We start from the raw sequence: 11,623 nt of genomic DNA on the forward strand, positions 1-11,623 counted from the left end.
CCCATCTCAATATCGGCCCAGTAGATTATAAGGCCGACCCACCAGTCATCAACAAGCATAATGGAAAGGAAAAAAGTCCTGATCTCCCTCAATTGTTAACGTGGTCGTATTCACATCCTCCAACAAGAAAATTGGATGTGTGGCTCCTTCAATCACTAAAACTGGTTGTTTTTCCTCCTTCAATGGTTTTCAAGGTGGTTTAGTCTGACGTGGACTACGTTCATAGTTCAAGGAATCAAATAGACTTTATGGGAAGCGCTTTGGCCGAAATTCACCGAGCACGCACCCACCTTCGGCGTCGTGCCGGAGTGCCTGATGGCCGTTTGGTGCGATGTTTGCTACATGGCAATCCCATTAGCATGCAAATCTTACTTTTGCAACTAATATTTTATTGCATTTTAACATTCCAAGTTCACCTTAGTTAAGTCACTAAGTGCTTCAAAGGTCAAATATGCTAAATTCATGTATGCAAAAACCATTTTTCTGATTACCTTCAAAGTACGGTGTGGTTGACGGCGACAGACTGCCTCGTGACCTCCACGTTCAGCCACCCCGAAACCGCGACGACGACGACGGCGTCGACTGCCGCGGCCACCGCGAGCGCAAGTGTGACAACTGGAGCTCACGACTCTTCCGTAGCCTCTGGCCGGCTCCCAAGGTTGGGGAGCGTGAACGCTCCGAATCGAGGCATGGACACCGTCGACACGGGAACTCTGCTCGCGGGGACCGTCATCGGCACCGTGGAGATGGCTACGTCACTCAGACAGCAGCAACAGGGCCACCACGGAACCGGTCCCTACGTCTGCGCAGCTCCCGCCACCGACGACTGCCCCACCCGCCCCCTCTGACTGTCTGGCCGGCGGGGAGCCTGCCGCTCCTTTGAAGACCCTGGAGGCACGGCGCGACACCATGGAGCGTAGTAGGAGCCACAGCCCGGTCCGTGCATCTGGCGGCCGCAGTCGTAGCCGGGAGCGCTCCGCGCATCGCCGCAGCACCAGACGGGCGCGCTCCGACCCAACCAAGGATGTGGCCGGTGCGCCCGGACTCACCCACCCCACGCGCGCGCTGCAGATCACCCAGCCAGGAAGGCGGCCGCGACAGCAACCACAACCAGTCGCCGAAACCTCCGCAGGTGGCTGGCCTCATCGCGCAGGATCCCGTGCAGACGCGTGAGCGACGTCGCTTCATCCCCGGTCCGGTTTTTGTCTACTCCAGGCGCCGCACCAGCAACGAGCCGTCGGTGCGGCAACCTACCGAGCCCTGCAACCGGACTAAGGATGGCAACGGGATGTATCATCGGTATCGCCGGAATGTTCTCTTCCCCGCTACGGAGAATTCATCTACTCCCTATCTCCGTTAACTATCTCGGGTGTACATTCTTGCCCATCCCCGTACTCGTCAGGCATCGGTCGAGTAACAGATATCCGACGGGTACTGCATACCCGATAAACAAGGACACTTGGGGTCGCACCTTTGCAATCGAAGACGTTTATTCTTCACTCGGGTATAAGTTACGGAGTCTCGGAGATGCCGAGGAGAAGGAGCGAGGTCGCGAGGAGGACGAGCAAAGGTGGCAGAGAGGCCGAACTGAGGAAGCGAGGGGCACGAGCGCTCATGAGACAGACATGCTTGTGCTGCTGGCGGAGATGGTGAGGAAAAATTAAACTAGGGTTCCTAGAACACACAAACTATATATATGATTGTTCAGATTTGGGCCAAAATACCTATTTTGAGCTTCTTTGGGCCTAATACTCGCATGGCAGCTCAAATAGTCGGGTTCCCCAACGGATAACGGGGACGAGTAAACAGGGAACGTTCCCGTACCCGCTATACCCGTCGGGGATGGATTCTTGCTCATTTAGATGCCCGCGGATAAAGATATGATCCCATCCCTATCCCTTAATAGATCAAATACCCATCGGGTATCTGGTAGTGGGGCCCGTTGCCATCTTTAAACCGGAGGGATGCGACTCCACCTCCACCCAGCACGGAAGCAGCAGCAGCAGCCACCTTCCCCCCACCCTTGCAGATGTCTGATGGCACACCACGGCTTGTGAGGACAGCACCAAGCCTCAGCGTCGTTGCTTCCCCTACTACTATGGATGAAAACGGTACGGATATTTATTCGACCGTCCGTTCGACCGAACAAATATGAACACTTATCTGGATAGTTACTCGGATATCCGTATTTTTTTTTGATACAGATAATAAAACGGATATATTAGGCGGATATCAATTACGAATGTAATATCATCGATATCCGGCGGATATCGGATAATCCGGTTAAGTATCGGATATATCCGACCTGCATGTAACAGATATTATCCGAATATAGCCGGCCAACAAAGCAATGCGCCACCTGGTGTCATGCCCCTCATTTTATAGCTCCCTCTCTCCACGCTCTGCTCTTTGTAGCTGATGTAGGACTAAAGCTTTGCCTCACATAGTGAAGCGGTGAAGCATAGACCCAAACGCCACAGCCCTCAGGCCATGGCCACTAGACAGCCCAATAACCTTCCTGTGAAACTCTCGGCACTTTGGCAACACAGACACGGCGTCCGCACTCTGCACTCTGCACTCGCGCCGCCGGCCTGCTCCATCTCTACTGCTCTGCCGGCTGCCACCTTCAACCATTCGGCCTCCGCTGCTCGGCTGGCGCTTGCTGCCCTGCTCCATCTCTGCCCCTCGCATTCGCAACTCGCAACCCGTACGCCCTCTCCGCCGCTCGCATCTCGGGTTAATCGGATCCGCGCCGGCAACCTGTGGTGTGTTGGTCGGCGTCTGGAGGAGTGGACGCAAGAGCAAGAGGAGGAGGAATGAAGCTACCATGAAGTACTCTTGTGTGTCGTGTCGTCGTCGTCCGTTGTCTTCGGCCAGCCACTGCCACAGACCCACAGTCCACAGATCAGGTAACGCCTCTCTTCTCCTCTGCTCCAAGCCTCCAACCCATCCTAGGGTACTTAGTTAGTTACCCAGTAGGGTTTCGATTTCATAAGCTTATATGTCAGGCTCACGATTGTTGGTTTTTTCTTTGAACATGTTGGATTTAGGATGGCTGCTGCTAGTTGAAAGGTCCTTGTGTAGTTTTGGTAATTGAGTGACAACCTAGGTGGACTAATTGTGTTTATGTGAGATACACAGGTGATCAGTCCATATGTACATGTATGTGAGCAACATATGCCATGAAGGTGAAAATAGCTTAGAGATGTTGCAAAGCTCACACATGTGATGATGAAGGAGCTCATTGCAAATGAGACATGACATTGAGTCATGTGATCAAGGTGGAGAAGATCAAGACAAGACTTAGCTTGATGGACCAGTTGCAAGCGTGAAGGGCAAGTCGGAGGCTTTGGAGCGATGGACCGCGTGGCGGTGAAGCTTGAGCAAGACTTGGTGCCGATGGACGAAGGCAACGGTGAAAAGCAAGTGAGGTCAAGATCGATGAACCAATATGATCACGTACATTGGAGGAGATGCAATGTTGCTTGCTATGAGTTGATTGAATGGATAATTGATTAGTAGTCAAGTTTGAATTGATTTGTGTTGGATTAATTCATAAGATGACATTTAGTAAGTGGATTGAATGGATATATCTTATGTAAGTATTCAAACAAGTTAGTTTCAAGTTTGATTCACATTTGATGAAGTATAGCTCAATTGTTGAAATCTATCATATAATTGAGAATCTGAGCTAGCTGTGATCTTAGCCATGTTTGAGTAATCAACACTTATTGGATTGGCATAAAAATCGGTGTACATGCTCTAGACTTATGGTATAAGATGCTGTACAATTTTCATGAGCATTGGATAAGAAATGCTTCGGTTTTGGAGTAGTTCTTGTCAGCTATAGTGCAGCAGTTTTCAGCATATAGCAGTGGTAGAAGAATTGAAAACTGGTAGCAATCTAGAAGTCAAATGAAGCTAAAATTTTTATAGCTGCTAGGTACCTTAGTATTGCACACCTCCACCAAATTTAGTGGTATTTGGATTTGTACTTTGGGAGATATGCTTATTTCTTTGAAGGGTACAAAATTTGTCAGAAAAGTGATAAATGTTGGATTGATCTAGAGTCACTTTGATTGAAAGGTTCTCAAGTTGAAAACATGTTTACAAGTGTTTGAGGTACCTAAGTTTAGTTTTGAGATGATATAGAAGCATGATAAGCAAAGAGTACAAGGCTATTTGATTATGGAGTGTACTTTGCACACATTCGGTACTCAAATTGAAAGATCAAGATTAAACTCAAGATGAAGTTGAAGTTTAAGTTCTAGTGACTATTGGAAATCATTTGGTAGAAAGAAAATGACTTAAACAAGAAGAAAGAAAAGGACGTAAAGAAGGAATCAAGGTTACTCACCAAGTTAAGTCCATCACTTGGATCAATCAATCAAGTCATTTCAAGTGAGTATCAAGAATGATTCTTTGAGAGAGGTCACTTCTCCTTAGTGTAGGGGCTTGCCGCCTATGTGTAGGTGAACCAAGTGTGGTACTTGGAAGGCTAACATAGAAGTGGTGATCCGAGGAACATTTGAGATGCTTAGTTGAAGCAATCAAAAGGGTTGATCAAGAAAAGCAAGCAACACCCAAAAGAGAGCTAGTCATGATATGTCAAGTAGTATTCATTTCATATGGGTGAAGAATGAAATTCAACATGGTATCTATTGATCTTCACCAAGTTTATAATTGGACTTCACATTGCTATTGGAGTAATAAATTGGAATCTATGTGACTATCCTCTACTCCAACATAGCAAATGTATCATTGTAATGTGTATGATCATTTCATCCCTTACTAGTATGCGGTTAGTGCATATAGTACATGCTTCATAGGATCATGCATAACAAATAAAATGCTTAAATTCATAGCCTACCACTATTGTTTGAATGATTACTTGATCTAGTGGTTAGTACATGAATTTGTTCATGAGCTAGTGAACTCAAGTACTTGACTCAATTTGGATCTCTAACAAGTGACAAGTACAACATTGGCAAGATAGCCCTTGCAAGAGGTGTGAAGAAGCTTGTCATTGGTTCAAACCGGACTTAAAAGCTTAGGTAAATTAATTTAGTTCAAGTCAATCATAGAAGCTCATGATAGTGATAAGAGTACAAGCACAAGACAACAATACAAATGGATATCTAGTTTGTTTGTTTCAAATGGTATCTAGACTCAAGTATTTCATCAAGAATCTACAAGTAATGTCTAGATCAACTCACAAGTGATATCCTATAAGTGGTACTCATGAAGATAGCAAATGTTCAAAAAATGGTTCTTATTGATAAATCCAACAAGTGGTTCCATACTAGAAGATTCTTTCAAGTGATATCACATCTACACTTAATATCAATCATGCAAGAAAATGGTTCCATAAGTGATCCTCAACTTTAAGTGATCATCAAATGAAGAATGTATCCCTCACCTATAAGAGCTCAAGTGTATCAAATGGATGACCCATGCTATCACATAGGGGGAGGTGTCACACAAATTGGTATCAAGATCAAAGATCCTATGTGTGGTATCTCAAGAAGCCTTACACAAGATACAAGTGGTATGAGTTATAAGTGGTATCTACAAGTGGTGTCATTCCAACAATCAAGTGATGTCCATAAAAAATGTAAGATTCAAGCCTCAACCATCTACCCCAAATGCATACCTTTGCATCAATAAGAAGCACACCTTTTATGAAAATTGATGACAAAGGGGGAGAGATTGTACAAAGATATGAAAGCTTTGAGATTGAGATTATACAAGAGGGAGAGATAAGATATAAAAGCTCAAAGAAGTAGAGGTTGGACATGGACATGGACAAAGAGGGAGCAACATTGAAGAAAAGAGATGGATCAAAATTCTTGGACAAGAGAAGTACACAAGTAGGGGGAGCAAGCTCATGAACTTTGATTGATTGCATTTGATATGTGCATATTCATGTGCTTGCTTGCATTGCATAAGCTTTCAAATTCAATATGCATGCTTGTGTGGTGTATGCTAGTTGTAGAACTTGAATGATGATTTGATAACTAGCATGCATAGGATGATAGCTAGACACTTGGTATGTTTTCAAGTAATGCTAGTACCTTGCTTTTAATGTTGATCTCACAAGGTATCTAGTGCTTTTACTTCCAAGTGATATCTAGCTAACCATGGTGCTAAGGATGAACTTAAAGGTGCAACTTCGATTGGTACATGCTTCAAAGGTTTATTCTATACACCTTAGCATCATTTGGTAGTAATTACTCTTCCACAATTTAAATCTATGTATATGTGTGAGCTTTAAAACAAACACTCTAGCACATATGTAGGGGAAGCTAATACTACCATCTCGGGTTTGTGGTACTTGTCCAAAATTATTTACACATGGTAAAATTGCTTGGGCAAGCAACATGAATCCAAAAGAGCTTAATTTCTATATCTTTATAGAGTTGTCATCAATTACCAAAAAGGAGAGATTGAAAGGTCCTTGTGTGGTTTTAGTAATTGAGTGACAACCTAGGTGGACTAATTATGTTTATGTGAGATACACAGGTGATTAGTCCACATGTACATGTATGTGAGCAACATATGCCATGAAGGTGAAAATGGCTTGGAGATGTTGCAAACCTCACACATGTGATGATGAAGGAGCTCATTGCAAATGAGACATGACATTGAGTCATGTGATCAAGGTGGAGAAGATCAAGCCAAGACTTAGCTTGATGGACCGGTTGCAAGCGTGAAGGGCAAGTCGGAGGCTTTGGAGTGATAGACCACATGGCGGTGAAGCTTGAGCAAGACTTGGTGCCGATGGATGAAGGCAACAGTGAAAAGCAAGTGAGGTCAAGATCGATGAACCAATATGATCACGTGATGATATGAAGTGGATCATATCATTGTTGATCATGTTGGTGCATGTGTTGCATCGATATTGGAGGAGATAGAATGGAATGCGCAAGGCAAAGGTATAACCTAGGGCATTTTATTTCACCGGTCATAGGTGTATAGAGAAGTTGATAACCGGGTTTAGGATAGATGGCCATACTATCAAGAGGGGCAAACTTGTTTGCATATCAGTCATCTAGTGCTACTCGAGTGATCTAACTTTACATCATCGCTAGGATTGAGTGGCGTGGCAAGTTGAGTGGCTAATCCTTTGAAAGATGATTGTGAAAATGCTAACACACATACACATGGTGGTGTACACTTGGTGGTGTTGGCACATTTACAAAGAAGATGAAGTTAAAGTTGATGTGGATCAACTCGGCGATGGAACGGAGGTGAGAAGGGTTCAGAACTCCACCGGCGCCCTATTCCAAAAAGATAGGGTCTCACAGAGTGGACCGGACACTGGTCACATAGTGACCGGACGCTGGGTTCTAGCATCCGGTCAGTAGTGGCAGTCAGCGTGCAGGCGTCGGTCATCGACCGGAGTACTAAACGCTGGCGCTGGATGTGACTGGACGCTGGCTGTGTGTGTCCGGTCAGGGTGACGTGTGATGACGCGGGCAGAGCAGAGAAGCTAGAAGTGATCGGATGCTGATGCTGCGTCCGATCACGACCGACCGGACGTGTCCGGTCATGTCTGGTACCTTACTAGAAACGACCGGACGCTGGGGTTGCTGCGTCCGGTCAGTTCATGCTGCTGCGTCCGGTCGACAGATGACCGTTGAGATTGGGTGAACCGTATTTGAAGAAGAGGACACGTGGCGTGCATCGCACGACCGGACGCTGAGGTCCAGCGTCCGGTCGATCGGACCGGAGCGTCCGATCGTCCTGACTTTTGCCCAATGAAAGGGTAATGACTCTATTTGTTCGTGGGGTTATAAATAGAGCCATGGTCGGCCTTTGGCTGGTAGCTAAGTAGAGCTGAGCACACTAGAGCCTTGGTGGCTTGTGTGGTAGTGCTTGGGAGCCCTCCATCTCACACATACTTGATAGTGATCATCTGATTGTGTGAGTGAGCGATTCTAGTGTGATTGCATCATGAGGTTGCATCGAGTGGCACTAGGTGATCGAGTTATAAGCCGGTGGTGCTTGTTACTCTTGGAGGTTGCCACCTCCTAGACGGCTTGGTGGTGGTCTCCGTCGAAGCCCGCAAGAAGCTTGTGTGGCGCTCCGGAGAAGTACTTTGTGAGGGGCATTGTGCTCGCCCCGCGGGAGCCGTGAAGAGCAACTTTAGTAAAGCGTGTCATTGAGCTACCCTCACTTCCGGGGTAGATTCTTGCGGCGCCCGACGTGCGGGCTTAGCGGGTGATGCCAATTAGTCGCCGAACCACCAAGTGAGTGGTCGACATAACGGGGACTAGCGTGTTGGCAAACACGTGAACCTCGGGAGAAAAATCATCGTGTCAACCTTGTTCTTCCTGTTGGTTTGCATCCCCGTTACACAAGTTTGCGATTATTTTCATATACATTGAGCTTGTGTTGTTGCTTTTGTAGTTAGTTAGTTTGTGTAGCTTGCTAGTTACCTTCTTGCTTGTGTAGTATAGAAGTAGCTCCCTTGCGTGGCTAATTTGTTTTGTGTAACCTTGTTAGTCACATTGCTTAGTTTGTGTAGCTAAGTAATTGCGCTCTCTAATTTGGCATTGGTTGCCTTGTTATTGAGCATTGCTAGTGACCGTAGGTGGCTTTGTGCTTTTGCTTACTAGCATGTGTAGGAGCTCCCTTGTTGCTTAAAGTACTAGTGGCATAAGTTTGTGTGACCTTGCTCCTAGAATTGGTTAGGAGAGCTCTAGATAGCCCTACACCTTAGTTGCTTAATTAGTATCTTTGGAAGGGGCTAGAGAACATAGATAGAGGGGTGTAGTCTTGGCTAGACCGATAGTTTTAATTCCGCACTTGTTTCGGTTAGCCGACGCAATTAATTTTAGAAAGGACTATTCATCCCCCTCTAGTCCGCCATCTCGACCCTATGCTAGTGCAAATGAGAGTGTATGTGCAAGCATGGGAGCATCCCCTGCTACATGCTCCGGTTGGCACATGTGAATCAGCACCTAAGCCTCGACCTCCTGCTACTCTGGCATTGAAGGAAACAACCACGGTTGCTGGAGATGGAGGTGCTGCAAATGTTGTCATTACCGAGGAAGAGACTGGAGTAGATGGAACTTGCAGTGCGGGAGTTGAGCCTTCTACAAAGAGACAAAAGAAGACTACCTCAAAGGTTTGGAATTTTTACACCAAGCTCACAGTGACACACAAGAGAGATGATGGAACGACAGAGGTACAAGTTTGGGCGAAATGCAAGAAGTGCAGTTACAAAACTCGTGGTGAGTCCAATAAGGGAACAACAGTCCTATGGAATCATGTGAATGCAAAGCACGATGTAAAGAAAGGGCAGCAGCAACTTAAAGTTGAAAAGAGTGAAGGTAAAGATATCATTGAAACTTATAAATATGATGCTGAAGTTAGCCTGAAAAAGTTCTATCAAGCAATTGTCATGCATGAATATCCCTTTTTGATGGCTGAGCATGAGTTCTTTGTTGATTTCATCAAGTCTTTGCGCCCTAACTTTTCATTCAAGAGTCGTATAACCACTAGGAAAGAGATATTGGACATGCATTTAGCTCAAAAGAAGAAGTTATTTGACCAACTTAAAACTATATCTTGTCGGTTTTCTGCAACTATGGATATGTGGACTTCTAATCAAAACAAAGGCTATATGTGCATCACAATTCATTGGATTGATGATAACTGGCAAATGCAAAAACGGATAATTTGCCTTCCTTTTGTTAAAGGGCAACATAAAGGGACTGTACTGGCAAGTGAATTTATCAAGGGAATCATGTCTTGGAACCTAGAAAAGAGGTTATTTGCACTCACCCTAGACAATGCTTCGAACAATAATAAATGTGTGATATTAGTTGTGAAGGAGCTTAATAAACTTGCTAAGCTGTAGAAGTATCCTCCTTTGATATGTGGTGGTATTTTCTTCCATGTAAGGTGTTTATGTCACATATTAAATTTGGTTGCTCAAAATGGATTGACAGTGATTGGATCTGCAGTTAAAAATATTAGAGCTATCATTGTTATTCTGAAGAACTCTCCATTGCAGTGGGAGGAATTTGAAAAGTGTGCTGATTTTTTTTAATTTGAATAATAAATCTGGTCTTCCATTGGATGTTCCTACAAGATGGAATTCAACATATGAGATGTTGAGTCATGCTATTTATTATAGGAATGCTTTTGACAGGCTAGTGTATTTACATAAGGATAAATATAAGCATTGTGCTCCTTCAGATGATGAATGGGAGATGGCTGCATCTTTTTGCAAGTGTTTGAAGTTATTTAATGATGCTACGGTGTTGTTTTCTGGAATTCAATATCCAACAACAAACATGTTTTGGTGGAAATTCTGTGACATAAAGTTAGCAATTACAGAGTGGTGTGCAAGTGCTGATATACTTATTGCTTCTATGGCTCAGGCCATGCAAGAGAAATATGACAAGTATTGGAAAAAATCCAACATTGCCCTTGCTGTGGCATGTTTCCTCGATCCTAGGTACAAGAAAAGGCTGATAGAATATTTCTTACAAAGGATTTACAAAGACAGGGCTCCTGCTGAACTTAGTCTGATCATGGATGTTGTGAAACGATTGTTCGAAGCCTACTTGTCTAGTATACCGAGTCAAACATCGAAGGCTAGTGCACAATTTGAACCTATTGTAGCTCCAGCTCACACAGATGAGGAAAATGCTGATATTGAAGAATTTTTGTATGAGGACGAAGTGAATCGTAGTGAGGTAAGTGAGTTGGATGTATACATGGCAGAGAAACCATTTCGGTGGGTTGATCCTAGTGGTAGTGGTGCTACATTTGACATACTGTCATGGTGGAAAACTAACCAAGCGAAATATCCTATTCTCTCACGACTTGCTCGTGATGTGTTGGCTGTCCAAGTGTCTAGTGTTGCTTCAGAATCAGCTTTCAGTTGTAGTGGGCGTATTGTTAATAAATTCCGCACTCGCCTTGATCCTGAGATGGTCGAGGCACTAGTTTGTTCAAAAGATTGGGGCCTTGCATCTAAGAAAGGTAACACTGAATTGTTTATTACAACCTGTAGCTTTAACTTTATTTTTTTAACTTATGACTTTACGTGGCCATGTCATTTTCAGATCGCAACTATAAGATAGCATCAATTCTCGAAGACTTTTGTGATACTGTCAGCACTCTAGCAGATGAGGTTTGTAATTATTATTTTCAGTAAAGTATTGTTAGTATGTGATCTGCACATATTGTTTTACCTCTAGGCCCCAGGTGTTGATTTGCACTACATTTTGTAGGCTGAGACTGAGAACCAGGCTACTGAAGAAGGCAGTGGCGACGCCGAGGACCATGAGGACAGCGACTTGGATGACACATGGACGGCTGGTTGCTGCCTTTATGGCTGATGCACTCTTTTGTCTTTTGATGTGATCTCTGGATGTATATCAGTATGACACTATATGTAGTTGCACTGTGAAAAGTTATGTGGCTCTGAGAGCTTGTGACTGACTCGAGCATGTGACTAATGAACCTGTCGGGTGATGCTTGTGCTAAGTCCAATGAATTGTGTGATGTGATATGAATATGTGATATATAAAATGCCCAGTGATGCTTGCCGTCTTTTTTAATCTAAGCTGTGATTTTTTTTAAAATAATCCAAGTTGTTGCT

At 44.4% G+C, this 11,623-nt stretch overlaps 1 pseudogene; it reads left to right on the forward strand.

Moving 5' to 3' along the window:
- Positions 1-1,024: 1,024 nt before the first annotated feature.
- On the forward strand, positions 1,025-9,386 carry LOC136460496 (uncharacterized; annotated as a pseudogene).
- The last annotated feature ends 2,237 nt before the right edge of the window (positions 9,387-11,623 follow it).

The sequence above is a fragment of the Miscanthus floridulus genome, chromosome 6 (genome assembly GCF_019320115.1).
Source record: "Miscanthus floridulus cultivar M001 chromosome 6, ASM1932011v1, whole genome shotgun sequence".
NCBI lineage: Eukaryota > Viridiplantae > Streptophyta > Magnoliopsida > Poales > Poaceae > Miscanthus > Miscanthus floridulus.